The 11,345-nt window shown below is 40.0% G+C and overlaps 1 protein-coding gene across 1 annotated transcript in view; it reads right to left on the reverse strand.

Moving 5' to 3' along the window:
- The window catches only part of EPB41L5 (erythrocyte membrane protein band 4.1 like 5), a 177,296-nt gene extending 169,570 nt beyond the window's left edge, over nucleotides 1-7,726 (reverse strand). The window contains exon 1 of the mRNA XM_037146265.2: nucleotides 7,565-7,726. The gene's annotated coding sequence lies outside the window, so the exon portion shown is untranslated. The remainder of the gene's footprint in view (nucleotides 1-7,564) is intronic.
- Nucleotides 7,727-11,345: the final 3,619 nt, after the last annotated feature.

The raw sequence follows: 11,345 nt of genomic DNA on the forward strand, positions 1-11,345 counted from the left end.
ATATAAGTTTTTATCAAACAGTCTACTATTACTTCCAGGTTTTAAATTGCTACTTAATATAAATAATTCTTTATAATATCAAATTAATGTTACTTTGTTCCTTACCTCTGTTATGAACATTAAGGATAAACCAAATAATTAAAATGGGTATTAGAGATTTTAAAAATATAACACACAAAATGGAAATGACACAAAAACTACTTTGCTAACCTCATGTTTGAATTTTCAAAATAAGCACATATGACTATGCCAACAAACAAAAACAAGGCAATTATTCATTCCAGAGAACAAAAAGTTGTCAAGAAAAGGGAAAGTAATCACAGTACACTATATGACTCAGTTAATAGTTTATACTATAAATACTAAATATTGACCTAGCTATAACCATATAATGCTATAAATACGAAGCTCTGACTTAACCATAATTACACATATATACACACACATATATATCCATAACTAATTGAATGAAGGGGATAATAGAGGCAGGAGTGGATGGAGAGCTAATTTATCATCTTATGCAGCAGGAACTCAATAGATAATTCCTAAAACTAAAAATGAAGTAGTAGCAATAACAGCATGTTATTTTTTAAATATATTTTATTGATCATGCCATTACAACTGTCCCATTCCCCCACTTCATTCCCCTCCACCCTGCACATCCCCTCCCCCATCATTCCCTCCTTTAAGTTTATGTCCATGTGTCACAAGTTCTTTAGATTCTCTATTTCCCATACTATTGTTGCCCCCCCCCATTTTCTACCTACTGTCTGTGCTACTTATTTTCTGCACCTTCTCCCCCCTTCTCCTCCTCCCACTCCCCTGTTGCTAACACTCCATGTGATCTCCATTTCTATGGTTCTGCTCCTGATCTAGCTGTCCTCTTAGTTTGCTTTTGTTTTAGGTGTGGTTTTAGTAACTGTGAGTTTGCTGTATTTTCACTATTCATGTTCTATCTTCTTTTTCTTAGATAAGTCCCTTTAACATTTCATATAGTAAGGGCTTGGTGATGATGAACTTCTTGAATTCAACCTTATCAGAGAAGCACTTTATCTGCCCTTCCATTCTAAATGAAAGTTTTGCTGGATAGAGCAATGTTGGATGTAGGTCTTTGAATTTCATGACTTAGAATACTTCTTTCCAGACCCTTCTTGCCTGTAAGATCTCTCTTGAGAAATCAGCTGACAGTCTGATGGGAACTCCTTTGTAGGTGACTGTCCTCTTGTCTCTTGCTGCTTCTAGGATCCTCTCCTTCATTTTAATCTTGGCTAATGTAATGATGATGTGCCTTGGTGTGTTCCTCCTTGGGTCCAACTTCTTTGGGACTCTCTGAGCTGCCTGGACTTCCTGGAAGTCTATTTCCTCTGCCAGAATGGGGGAAGTTCTCTTTTATTATTTGCTCAAATAAGTTTTCCACTTGTTGCTGTTCCTCTTCCCCTTCTGGTACCCCTACAATTCAGAGGTTGGAACGTTTCAAGATGTCCTGGAGGTTCTTAAGCCTCTTCTCATTTTTTGAATTCTTGTCTCTTCATTCTTTTGTTTGGTCATTTTTTTCCTCCTTCTGGTCCACTCCTTTGATTTGAGTTCCAGTTTCCTTTCCATCATTATTGGTTTCCTGTGCATTTCCCTTCATTTCAATTAGTTTAGCCTTCATTTGTTCCTCTAATTTGTGACTAAAATCAACCAGTTCTGTGAGCATCCTGATCACTAGTGTTTTGAACTGCGCATCTGATAGGTCGGCTATCTCTTGGTTGCTTTGAAGTATTGGCTCTGGGGTTTGAGCTGTTCTTCTTGAGCCATAATGTTTTGGTCTGTTAGCACCTGTTGCTAGTGAGGGGTGGAGGCTTAGGTGTTCACCAGGGCTGGGCAACCCAGTTGGCTGGGTTGTGATGCTGTATGTGGGGGTGGGGTCAGAGAGGGGCAGCTCTGTTTTTTATGCTCTCTCTCAGATTTTGGTTCCCTCTGCTGTTTCCCTCAAGCAACCCGGGCCCCCACTGGTGCTGGCTCCCAGGTGTGTGGGCCCGTGCCAGGACCCTGTGGGTCTCTCTATCAAACTTTCTGTGAGCCCGGGAGCTTCTCCCGGCACCTGGACCCCAAAAGTTTTTCCAATTGGTGCTTTTAGGCTTTAATTCCCATCACTGGGGCCCTAGCCTTCACAGTCTGTCTCACTGCTTGCTCCTTCACCTGGTTTATCTGAGAGTGAATGTGTGACCGTGGTCGGCCAGCTGCCTTGAGCCCTCAGTGGGTCCACCCATTGCCACCCTACACCTGGGATCTGCCAACCACCGCCTGCACGCCTGGGTTGGACCAGTGCTTTTTACTGTGTGACCCCTCTCCACCAGCCACTGTCTCTGCCCCTTTTAACGGTCTGGATGAATGGTTTGTTGTTGTCAGACTTCTGAACAGTAAAATTTTCTGTGTTTTGGTTGCGTTTTTGTTACTAAAACTTTGTTGTCTTTAAACCTGGTTGTGCAAGGAGGCACAGTGTTTCCGCCTATGCCTCCATCTTGGCCGGAAGTCTCAGCATGTTATTTAAAATGTGATGGTGGTTGACCTAGAAGGAAGTAAATTCAGGAGAGTGCTGATTTTCAAAAGAAGCCTTCCCATTAGATGACTCGTTCAACTAGATATACTTATAAACTTGATAAAAATAAAAGCTAGTTTTAAATAAATACAGTCATACTAAAAAATAAGTCCCTCCCTCCCCCCCCTTCCTAAAAGCAATGAAAAAATGTCCTTGTGTGAGGGGGGAAAAAAACTGCCTAGCTCTGGCGGTGGCTCGGTTGGTTGGAGTGTTGTCCCATATACAAAAAGGTTGTGGGTTCAGTCCCTCGTCAGGGCACATACCTAGATTATGGGTTTGATCCCCAGTATGGGTGGGAACTGATGGATGTTCCTCACATTGATGTTTCTCTGTCCCTCACTGTCACTCTAAAATCCATAAACACTCTCAGTTGAAGATTAAAAAAATAAATGCTATAAATTAAAGGTTATCATATACGTATTACAAGCATAGATATTCCTACATAATTAGGTGAACTGAAAAAACCATGATACTTGTCATTTATATATTCAACTGCTTAGAATAACTAAAATTTTAGATAGCTTTCAAGTTTACAAAGCATTCACATAGTAACATCTGGCTCCAGTCACCATCTCTCCAGGTTTTTTTCAGGCAGCACTCCCTCTGCATCTTATTATCCAGTTTCATTTCAGCTGCCTGTGAAAAGTTGTGCTGTGCCTGTTATCCCAGACTTCTGTCAGAGAGTCTCTCCTTATTCCTATTAACTCAACAACTCCACCTGTATCTTCCTGGAAAGACAAGTTAGGTCTGAACCCTGAAAATATTTTACTACTTCATTAATCAGATTTTAATTATTCATTTGTAAGCCCATCTCCTTTATTGTAAGTCCCTTGAGGAAATGATTCCTACTTTGAACAGCAAGCCACCCAGCACATTTCATCATCATTTCCAATATAACAAATGTTTGGTAAATACTCTTACTTGGTCCTCAAATAAACTCTTCAAAGTACTGTCTTATTTTCATGAATAAACTAAGAGTCAGAAATATTAAACCACTGGCCAAGTAGTCCATTATTTAGTAAATAGTGGAGACAGGGGCTCTAACTCTAATTTTCTGATTTCAAATCTTGTTCTTTCTTTCTACTACATCATAACAACATTCAAGAAAAGCCTCATTTTAGAGATAAGAAATTGTCAAAAACCACAGCTAAAAAGAAGCTGAATGAAAATACAACAAAACATACATTATAAATTTATTTTAAAAAAATTAATTCAGCTTATTCAACAAATAGCAAGGGAAAAAGCAAAAGATACACAGGAAAGTACAGATTAAAAGAGACTTAATATACACATCAAACAATCACAATGTGTGGACCTGTTTTAGATCGTAATTCAAAAAATTTTTTTGAAGTTGTCCAATGTTATCATTTGGGAAAGCTAGGTAAAAGATATATAAATCTCTCTGCTAATGTTCTACATAAGTCTGAAATTATTTCAAAATTTAAAAATTTTAAGAAATATTTGTTATTTATATAAAATTAACAAATCTTGCATAACTCGTTGATGCTTTAAATTAGATGCATTTGTAAACGTGATAAATATAAAAGCTGAACCATTAACATGAACACCAACATTAAAAATAATTCAATAGCTATAAATTGAGCATTACGTACTCCTTTTACAAGAATGAGTACTCCTAGGTAATTATGTAAACTGGCAAAGCCATTGACTCAATTGTTTATGATAATCAAGAAATTACTATCTGTTTTAGATAAAACAGTGGTGTTATCCTATGTTAAAAAAAAAGTGCTTATCTTTTTTTAACCTCCAAAAATATGTCCTCCTTAATGTTAATGAGAATTCTATACACAGTAGAGACATAATTTATACATATTGTTTTGATCTGGGTTTACATATTACATTTTTAATTACTAAGAATGTTATTTCAAAGTTATACTGTCCTCAGGAAAATGTAAAAAAGATACGGATACATTTTCCATGATGTTTATGCCACAAACCACTGTTTAGTACATTATTTAATATGAAACAATTACACTCATATGTCCTGTTCCATTTTCCCACTGGACAGAAATACAACTTTATAAATCTTCTTAGAATAATCTGAATGACTATATTTGAGTCTTTATTACTTCAAAATACATGCCAATATATTTATAGAAGAAATGATGTAATATCTAGTATTTGCATTAAAATAATACAAGAAAGGGAGCTGGAAATAGAGATACAACAAACTGGCCAGACAACTGGCCATAACTGTTGAAGCTGGATGATGGGTACACAGGGTTTATTATATTCTTCTGACTACTCCTGTATATGTTGAACTTTTCCATAATAAAAGTTTTTTAAGGAAAAAATTGTTCAAAATGCACAACTTTGAGTTTCCTGGAAAGCAAATGAATTATAAAACAAACATGTTTTTTGGCTGTCACTTATCCTACACCTAGAAAATAAAAACTCACTATGCAGAGTTAACCTGTTAAGAAAAAACACAGCTTCTTTCAGATTTAGAATTTATAACTATATATTTTGCACTATGAAACCCAATTCCACACATAACAAGTCCTTTTTACAAAAATATGAAAGCAACTTATGTGAAATAAATCACAAACTAAAGACTAAAAATGAAAGAAATGAATACTAGAAGGAAGCAAATAGTTATTAAAGTGAGCTTTTAAAAATTTTTCTGCAGAAAAATTTTTTGAAGGATTAACATGCAGTTTAAGAGCTATCACAGATCATTAAGATATACAACCCAACAGAAAAACAAATGGGCAACATATGAAGAAACAAGCTCTAAAAGGTAATATGCAATGAAAATATTCATTAAAAAGATGTTCAACCTCAACATTAACCAAGAAAATCCAAATAAAAAAAAACTTTAAATATGTCCATCCACATGCAAGTAGTTAAATTATGGTACATACAATAGCACACAACACAGCTGTTTTAAAAATACAGTTGACACAAATGAAATTATTAGGGAAAAATGAAATCAAGAGAAAAATGAATATAGTTTTATCCCACACTGAGGTGGAATCCACACATACATATTTACTTATATCTTATACACACCAAAGGACTAGAAGGACATGCAAACTTAAGTGGGGTTATCTCGAGAGGGTCTTGAGATGGCAGTTAAATCTTCTATAAGAATATATAAACATGTAAAAAGTGTTTCAAAATTTTTGTTAAAAAATGTGTCCCCATATTCACTCTTTTCCCACCCTATCTACATTCATGCTGCAGCAGTGGATTTTCTGCAACCACAAATCAAATTCCTGTTTAATAATTTTCCTTGCTCTGGCTTCCTACACCTGGCCTGACCCTTCTTGGCAGCACACTGCCAAATGCTCACTCTGCTCTAGTACCCTTTCTGCTCAGTTCAAGAGTCTTACTTTTATTTTTATCTGTTTCATCTCTCTGGAACGCTTTTCCACCTCTCTCACACTCCCCCACCCTCTCCTACTTCACATGGCTAATTTCAGATTTCTGGTTGAAATGTCTTTTCCTCAGAGAGGCATTCCTGACTCCTGAGTCTAAATTAGGTGCTCCCTTTAGTACCCTCAGCCTTTTCTTTACAACCTGAAAGAAACTGTAATTAAACATCGACCTGTTTAATTACTTGTTTTGGCGGGCACTTCCCCCACTAAGACACGAGGACAAGGACCTACTCTGGTTTAACAAGATGACCCAGTTAGCACAACAATATGCATATTAGGCACTTAATGAAGAATCTGTCTGACAAATGATAAAGTGGAATTTTTGGATGGCAGAGTCTTACAGGTTTTTTTAAAAATACTTGTTTTCAGTCTGTTGTTGCTAATTCTTTCGGCAGTGAACTAACAAGGGTTTCCTTTACAATCATAAAAATACAAATTGCCATTACTACCTAAACTAACTTAAGCTTTTTTATACATATCTAAAACTCAAAAGTTTGTTATGAAATGTGTAGACTCTCATACATGACTGGTGGCCACAATCTTTGGTAAGCAATTTGTTTAATAAAGAATTACACCAATATACAGCAAGTACCATAAAGATATTAATATCTTTTGTCCCCATAATCCCAAAATACTTTCCTGTAAGAGAAATTTTTATCTGTAAGAGAATAATTCAACAAATGTTATAATGTTCGTATCGTCTTCTAACCAAGTTTATTTATAAAAAGAAAACCCTGCCAATCAGATGATACGCACAAATAATACATTGTATTACACAGGGTTCAACAACGTGCTCGTTGTGTTACAAATCCAGTTATGAGTAATTTCCCCCCCTAAATCTTAAAAAAATTGTTTTTGGTATTAATTTAAAATGATTTCGAACGGCTTAAAAGACTTAGGTCTCCTACTCTTTAGAATTCACGAGACTTGGTAACCATAAAGATAGTGAGAAATACAATTCATGTTTACACGCCAAAGAACCCATCGTTAACTCGCCCAATGCCACCTCGGGTGCGGGCAGGGTCCTCCAGACCCCGTCATTCCAAAGACCATACCTGCCTCACAATTTCCAAGTAGCTGAAGTTTTTAGTCAAACACAAATTCTTTCCAAAAGTGCCCTCGGATTTTTGTCACAAGACACTGACAAACTCGAGTTGTGTTTTTTATCTGACCAGCCACACAGCTCCCCAGCCGGGCCGACTCCGAGGTGAAGGGCATCCCCGCCCCCACCAGGCCCGGGACCCCCGCCCCCGGCTGCCCTGGAACCAGGCTCCGCGGGCCAGTGAGGCGGTCTTGGCCACATTAACCGGCTTCGCCTGGGGCACTCCGCTCCCGCCGCACCTTCTCGCCCGAAACTCCGCGGCCAAGCCCCATTGGCCGCCGCCACCCCTCCCCTCTCCGCGGGTTTAATTCTTCACAGGCCAGGTAGGGAAGCCGAGGGCAGCTACAGAGTCCCGGGGCGAGGCCGCAGCACCGTCGCGAGCGCAGACCACCAGCGCCAGCGCAGGGGCCGCGGGGCTTTGAGGGGAGTGGGACGTGGACAAGGCGGGCGCGGGCGCCAGGCTCTGCGCTCGCTTACCTGGGCTGGAACGACGGCGCAGCGGCCAGCGAGGGAGGCTGAGGACCGCACAGTCCCCCACGAGTGACCAACAAATGGCGGCCTGAGGAGCAAAGACACACCACGCTAATCCCCAGAAAGACCCGGGTAGCCAGCCGGCCAGCCCCTAAAGTCTCCCCTAAGCTCCGCCCACGCGCTGCTCCTAAATGGGCAGTGACACCGCCCCGGAAATTGCGTGGCTGGTCAAGACCCAGATTAAAAGGGCGATGGCAGACCGTGAGGACCTAGAACCAGCGATCTGGCCGGGCACTGCTGCTAGTGGCTGGTTTAAAGGGGCGCTGCCTAGCCCTGGATGGTGAGGTTCACTTGGTTGGGCGTCATACTGTCAGGAGAAGGTCGTTGGGTAGATTCCTGGTCAGGGCACATGCCAGGTTTGCAGGTTATTCCCGGGTCATGGGGCATAGAAGAAGCTAGGCGCATAGAAGAAGCAATCGATCCATGCTCTTCTCTCACCTCGATGTTTTTCTCTTTCTTTCTCCCTCCCTTCCCCTTTCTCTAAAAATAAATAAATAAAATCCTTTCGAAAAATAAATAAGTAAATAGAGGCACTGCCTGAAACCCTCCCTGACTATCAGACCTCAGCCCTGAGAGGTGGTGCAGACTAGCAGCTACCCTCAAAATTAGTCCTATTACAAAAGGGGCTTCATGGTGCTAGTAGATTCGTTCATTCCTTCGAGAAATTAATTCATTTAGCAAATATTTACAGCCCTGCTGTAAGTATTACAGCCCTGCAATACTTCATGCTAATAAGTATTGGGGAGAAAAATAAAGCAGAGAATAATAATAGGAGATTCCTATTTCACCTAGTGTAGTCAGGGAGATCCTCTATGACAAGGGGACATTTCATCTATTCTCTACCTACAGACAGTTTATGGAAGTGCCTGCTATGGATCTGGCTGTGTTCTAGACACTGGAGATAAAATGCATGAAGAAGATAGACAAAATTCCCTCATGCAGCTTAAGTGCTAGCAGGAGAGAGAAAAATTAAATGAGATCAAATTAGTTAAATTAAATGCTAAGTTAGGCACCGTTAAATAATAAAGAGAACATTTAAATCAGAATATGGGGACGGGGAGTGACATGGTGTGATTTTTGATAGATTGGCTAAGTTAGGAAGAAGATGTTAATCAGAAGATGGTATTTAAATGTACTTGAAAAGTAACTAAATAAAAAAAAAAAAAAAGAAGATGGTATTTGAATATTCACAAAGTTGTGCAACCATCCCCACAACTAATTGTAGATTGTTTTGTCACCTCCCTTGGAAAGAACAGCATGGGTGTACAGGGTGGGAGGAATTGTCGGGGGTCGTTTTTACATCTTTATCTCAGTAAAAAAAGCAATGATGATGATGATACATGAAGGAGTGAAACGGTGGGCATATGATGAAAGGAGAAAGAACCATGGATTGAAGGTAGGTAGATAGGTACATGAAACTTATATTTTATGTATGTATTTAATTTTATTCCATAACAAAAAGTTTTTATAAAATACTATCAGGACCATGTACCCCTTGGAAAGCCTTCATGACTCCTGAGGGGTCTAATCTCCTTGTCAGAAAACTGTACATTCTTCGGTACTATCCACTCAAGTTTACCAAGGCCACCTCCCTCCAGGTGTATATATTTGAAAGCTGTATGGTAATATATCTGTTTACTAATTTTTTTAAAAGGAAGCAGTTTTTGTCAATTCTTTTTTTTTTAAACATTTTATTTATTTATTTTCAGAGAGAGGGGAAGGGAAGGAGAAAGAGTGGGAGAGAAACATCAATGTGTGGTTGCCTCTCATGTGTCCCCCACTGGGAACTGGCCTGCAACCCAGGCATGTGCCCTGACTGGGAATCGAACCTCAATCGCATGGTTCACAGGCCCACGCTCAATTAACTGAGCTACACCAGCCAGGGCTTTTTGTCAATTCTTATAAACCTACCTCATTGCCCTAAATTGTTGCATAGCACACCAGTTTGGAGAAAATGACTTTTTCTCCTCTTCTGCTCAATTTTTTTCCCTACATCTTATCAAGGGGTATGGTTGACAGAGCCTGTGGATGAGGCGAGAGAAATAGGTTGAGAAAGATGGTGATAGGCTTAAGGAAAAATGAAACATAAAGACCCAACTCATACAAAGTTGTACATGATCTAATCAGGTAAGACTATTCCTAACAATAATTTATCACCTGCCCAAATCCTCTCTCAGACATAAATAACCTCTGTGGCACCCATGTTTTGTGGTAAATTAGTGTGCTGACTCCCACCAGAGGCAGAGAAGTCTCTCCTCTTAAAGACAGCTGAATTAAGTAAAAAATACAGTTGGCTGCAAGTAATAGGGAAACAGTGAACAATACTTAACAAAATAAGGAAGTTATTATTTTCACATAAGTAATCTAGAGGTAGACAGCTGCCTACTGTTACTTCAGCTCCTCAACAGTGATATAGTATCCTAAACTCTTTTACCCTCTCTGGTCTCTCATCCTTGGCATGTTGAGTCTGGTTTTTCTGTTCGTAGCCTACTGGCCACGGGAGGGCTACAATATCACCAGTTCTGAGTTTCAGAAATGAAAAAGGGAAAAAGACCTGTTTCTTTTTTTGTTTGTTTGTCTGCTTGCTTGTTTGTTTTTAGAGAGGGAGAGGGTGGGAGAGAAACATCAATGTGTGGTTGCCTCTCACGTGCCCCTAACAGGGGAGCTGGCCCAAAGCCCAGGAATCTGCCCTTAGAATCAAACCAGATACCCCTCAGTTCACAGGCTGTTACTCAATCCACTAAGCCCCACCAACCAGGGCTTGAATGATGTATTATTTTAAAGATTTTATTTATTTATTTTCAGAGAGAGGAGACAGGAGGGAGAGAGAGAGAGAGAAAGGGAGAGAAAACATCAATGTTCGAGAGAAGTATCAATCGCTTGCCTCTTGCATGCTCCCAACCTGGTATCTGGCCTGCAACCCAGGCATGTGCCCTGACAGGGAATTGAAATGGTGACCTTTTGGTTTGTAGGCCAGTACCCAATCCACTGAGCCACATCAGCCAGGGCTTGAATGATGTTTTTAAGTGGATTTTCATCTGTCAGGCAGTTAAGTAACCTGTAAATTAACCTGATCATTTTGAGGTTTAAAGATCTTTTCAATGAAAGCACAGTAGCCTTTTTACTAAAGCTTGTTTAGACTAACTTCTAAGTCTGGCTTTTCTTGGGTTTTTACTGAATGCCCTGTATTTTCAAAGAGGCTTCTCCACTGGCTTGAAAGGAACTTGAATTACTCCCATCACTGTGGCCAGCTCTGGGACTATTCATGTTGATACAGGGTGCAGCCAAGGGGGGGGCAAAAAAAGCATTTGGAATGGTGTCCAGAATTTAAAGTGTATAGGAATATTGGAGAGACATATAGGATGTCCTCACCACCCCCACCACCAGGGGGAAGGGATGAATAGAGCCAAGGCCATTGAGAGCTGTTTTGCATAGCAACAGTTTTGCAGCTAACCTCTGGAATGATTATTTAACATATCTATAACCTTTAACTGGTTTCATAGATATGTTAGATAGCTGTGGCCAAGTTTGGATCCAGGGAGAAGGGAGTAGCTGGGACTCAGGATGGAACTAGGGGCTGCGCTCCTGAGTGAGAGGCCTGTGTGGGAGCTTGGAAAAGATGGGCTCTGGGACATGAGGGGAGAACTGCCCAGGTGGAGGGGAAAACCACGCAGCTTTGCAGAATGGAGATCCCTGCAGCCAGGTGAAGAAGAAAGACAATGCGCTT

The sequence above is a fragment of the Artibeus jamaicensis genome, unplaced genomic scaffold (assembly GCF_021234435.1).
Source record: "Artibeus jamaicensis isolate MK-2021 breed Jamaican fruit bat unplaced genomic scaffold, CSHL_Jam_final contig_463, whole genome shotgun sequence".
Lineage (NCBI taxonomy): Eukaryota > Metazoa > Chordata > Mammalia > Chiroptera > Phyllostomidae > Artibeus > Artibeus jamaicensis.